Source organism: Balaenoptera ricei, chromosome 6, assembly GCF_028023285.1.
Source record: "Balaenoptera ricei isolate mBalRic1 chromosome 6, mBalRic1.hap2, whole genome shotgun sequence".
In the NCBI taxonomy this organism is placed as follows: Eukaryota; Metazoa; Chordata; class Mammalia; order Artiodactyla; family Balaenopteridae; genus Balaenoptera; species Balaenoptera ricei.
The window spans coordinates 7,913,924-7,918,266 of record NC_082644.1 but is presented as its reverse complement, the minus strand read 5'-3'; the positions used below and the strand labels follow the sequence as shown (position 1 = coordinate 7,918,266).

The window sequence follows — 4,343 nt, the reverse complement described above, 5'->3', positions numbered from 1 at the left end:
AAAAAACATCCACTGCACATCCTATGTAACCCTAAATGAATTACCCTGTTTAAGGAGCACGCTTCCTTTTCAGTTGCCTCATTCACTAGTCAGACCCTTCCTGAGTGAAATGACTTAAACTCCATTTTAAAATTTTGTTTTTCTTTCCCATTATGGTTTATTACAGGATATTGAATATAGTTCCCTGTGCTATACAGTAGGACCTTGTTGTTTATCCATTCTATATGTAATAGTTTGCATCTGCTAACCCCAAACTCCCAATCCATCTCTCCCCCACTCCACCCTTGGCAATCACAAGTCTGTTCTCTATGCCTGTGAATCTATAAAGTCCATTTTTTAGAGCAGTTTTAGGTTCACAGGAAAATTGAGTAGAAAGAGCAGACAGCTCCCTCCTGTTCCCACACGTGTACAACCACCTCCATCATCGACACCCTGCACCAGAGTGGTACGTTTGTTACAAACGATGAACCTACATTGACACACAGTATCCCTCCAAATCTATGGTTTACACTAAGTTTCACCTGTGGTGGTGTATATTCTGTGAGTTTTGACAAATGTATAACATCTATCCACCACTGTAGTATCATACAGAATCGTTACCCTATCCTAAAAATTCTCTGTGCTCTGCCGTGGTTCTTATTTTTAAACTTTTAACATAAACTATTGATAAAAGATGAAATTTAATACACATAAAGAAAAATAAACAAATCATAGACGTAGCTTCGTGACTGAACATACAGCAAACACTGCGTAACCACCACTCAGATCAAGGAAACAGATGTTCTCCAGCACCACCGACGGTCCTAGTGCACCACTGAGTGACCTGCCCACTCCCTCCCTCATAAGGGGGTTTCTGAGTGCACGGTCTGGATAAGCGGGAACAAACGTCCACCCGCGCAGCATCTGCCTCCGTTCCTGGCGGGGTGGAGGGGCGCAGGTGCTGCGGTGGCCCGCGTGGACGCGCTCAGCGGCTCCTGCCCCTGCGCGTGGACTGCAGGCTGGGGTGCCTGCAGAGGCTGTACGGCAGGGTGAGGGATACGCTTGAGGTGGACTTGTAAGGTGCAGCAGCACGAGGTGGTACGTTCTGCAGAGCCGGGGGAACGCCTCCAGATGGGCAGCTGTCAGCCAGACCTTGCTAGGCAGCGCTAGCCACCAAAGTCCATAGCCAAGCAGTAGGGGCACTCAGACCCAGATGGAGCCAGATGGCGAAGAGCTGGACGAGGCCCAGACTGGCCTATAGCGCTTGGCATTCCTTGGACGCCTTGCTGCCAGCGTGGATGAGGTCTCATCTGTGCTAGATGGTTAGGTGTGTGACACGGAGGGCTTCCCTGAGCCTGTGGAACTGCTGGCACAAAGTAGCCCCCAGCGGCAGGCTGGGACTCATTTAAGATGGCATTGGTGGGGGGCACCCTCATCCCGGCCACCCGCTGCTTACACTGGCTGGTCAGGTGAGCCTTTCTCTGTTCCCTCCTCTGGGCCAGGGCGACACACAGCGGCTTGGAGCCCACGATGCATCCGCTCAGTGACTGCTCCGCTTGCCTCTTGGGGGCACGTGGAGCAGACAAAGCCAAACCCTTGCTTCTCCCATCCTCCCGCGTCCCCTTAGCACTGGCGATTGATCCAAAAGGAGAAAACTCTTCCTGAACTTCTCATCATCACTGGTGTCATCCAAGTTCTTAATGTAGAGATTCACCCCTGATAGCGACTAATTCTCTCCTGTTGCAGCTGTTCAAACTTCCGCTTTAACGGGGCCTGCCGATCCACTTTCTTCTGTGCACGGCCGAGGAAAACGACTTTCCCACTGATTGCTTTTCCATTTGTCTCTTCCAAGGCCTTATTGGCATCCTGGTGTTTTTTGTGACTCACAAAGCCGAAGCCTTTGGATTTCCCACTGGGATCTCTCACTTACCTTGACGCTTAGGGTCTTACCAAACTGGCTGAATAGCTCTTTCAGTCTCTCATCATCCACCTCTTCCCCAAAGTTTTTGATGTAAACGTTGGTGAATTCCTTGGCTTTGGTTCCAAGCTTGGCTTCCCGCTCTTTTCGAGACTTGAATCTGCCCACAGACACTTTGTGGTCACTGAGGGTCATGCCCTTCATCTTCTCGATGGCTTTGTCGGCAGCCTCTTGGGTCAAAGGAATAACCCTTAGGGCCAGTCTCATCACACCCTACCCTGCAGGACCTTGCAGGACCGAATGTTTCCAAAAGCAGAAAAAGAATCACGAAGTGCCTTGATACATATAGATTTGTCCAGGTTCTTGATGAAGACGTTTCCCATGCCAGGTTTTCTCAAAGAGGGATCCTCTGAGGCCACGTGATACGGGTCAGCTTTCCCTTACTCACATCAAAGTTCGTGGTCTCCAAGGCCCGCTCAGCCGGCTGCTGGAAGTGGACGCAGGCAGAACCCAGGGAGTGGCCCACGTGGGCGGACAGCACAGGCCCCGCAGGGCTGAACTTTGCTCACAGCGAGGCCTCAGTGATGTGAGAGTGCAGGTTACCCACACACGGGGGGCCGTGGGGTAGCCGCTGGCAGCAGCGCTCATCTCCCCAGCCCCGACCGCTCCCAGACCTGCCAGGAGGACTTCTTAGCGGGACCACACAGGACAACAGGGGCTCTGCTCGGAGCCGTGGCCTGAAGCTCAGAGAAGCTGGAGGGGGCTCCGAGGACCAGAGAGAGCAGTTCGGGGCTGGCTCCCAAGAGACTGCCAAACCGCAGGCTCTCAAAGCTCATATGGCCCTCCCCGGGAGTCTGTTAATATTCAGCTGTCCTGGCCTGAAGCAACGGACAAAGGATTGATCTCCAAAATATACAAACAGCTCATGGAGCTCAATATCAAAAAAACAAACCACCCAATTAAAAAATGGGTGGAAGACCTAAACAGACATTTCACCAGATAAGACATACAGATGGCCAAGAGGCACATGAAAAGATGCTCAACATCACTAATTATTAGAGAAATGCAAATCAAAACTACAATGAGGTATCACCTCACACCGGTCAGAATGGGCATCGTCAAAAAGTCTACAAACAATAAATGCTGGAGAGGGTGTGGAGAAAAGGGAACCCTCTTGCACTGTTGGTGGGAATGTAAATTGGGGCAGCCACTATGGAGAACAGTATGGAGGTTCCTTAAAAAACTAAAAACAGAACTACCATAAGACCCAGCAATCCCACTATTGGGCATGTACCCTGAGAAAACCATAATTTAAAAGGACACATGTACCCCAGTGTTCATTGCAGCACTATTTATAATAGCTGGGACATGGAAACAACCTAAATGTCCAATGACAGATGAATGGATAAAGATGTGGCAGATACATACAATGGAATATTACTCAGCCATAAAAAGGAATGAAATTGGGTCATCTGTAGAGATGTGGATGGACCCAGAGTCTGTCATACAGAGTGAAGTAAGTCAGAAAGAGAAAAACAAGTATTGTATATTAACACATATATGTGGAATGTAGAAAAATGGTACAGATGAACCTATTTGTAGGCCAGGAATAGAGATGTAGATGTAGAGAATGGACATGTGGACATGGGGGAGAAGGGGAGGGGGGGATGGATTGGGAGATTAGGTTTGACATACACTACCGTGTGTAAAACAGAGAGCTAGTGGGAACCTGCTGTAGAGCACAGCTCTGTGCTCTGTGACCACCTAGATGGGTGGGATGGGGGGGTGGGAGGGAGGTCCAAGAGGGAGGGGATATACATATAGCTGATTCACTTCATTGTATAGCAGAAACTAACACAACATTGTAAAACAATTTTACTCCCCCCAAAAAAAAGAAATGAAAGAAAATGTACCACCTGAGATCAGTAACCATTGTGCTTCAAGTCTCAAGTGAAATGCCATTTCTTCAGGGAGCTGCTTCCTGATCAACTTACATTATTAACCCATTTGACTGTCTGTTCATATTGTTGTTCTCAAGGTCCCAGAATGGAGTTACTCTTTCCCAATGACTTCACAGCACCTTGTAATCACTGATCAGAACGAGGACTCTCTCCTCTCGTCCCTTGTCTCCATTCTCGTTCCCTCCCTTCCATTCTAATGTGTCTAGTATGTCTTTAAGCATGAGGGTGGCTTCTAAAAAGATGTAGCATTGTCTTCCTGTGTGTATTTAAAAATTTTAATACATGTCATCATGCGTTGAATCACACACACACACACAATTAAAACGGGGACTCCCCTGCAAACGACACAAATACTTCAAGAGGCAACCGACGGGTATGCACGGTGGCCTCGAGAAACGCATTTCTGTATAAACACAGGCTTTGGGCTCCCGGGGTTTAAAATTACAGCAGCCCGGGGAAGAGGGAAACCAAACATACGAAAATGC

At 48.6% G+C, this 4,343-nt stretch overlaps 1 pseudogene; it reads right to left on the bottom strand.

The window, feature by feature from the left end:
• Positions 1-839: 839 nt before the first annotated feature.
• LOC132367641 (polyadenylate-binding protein 4-like) lies at positions 840-2,545 on the bottom strand (annotated as a pseudogene).
• Between the last annotated feature and the right edge of the window lie 1,798 nt (positions 2,546-4,343).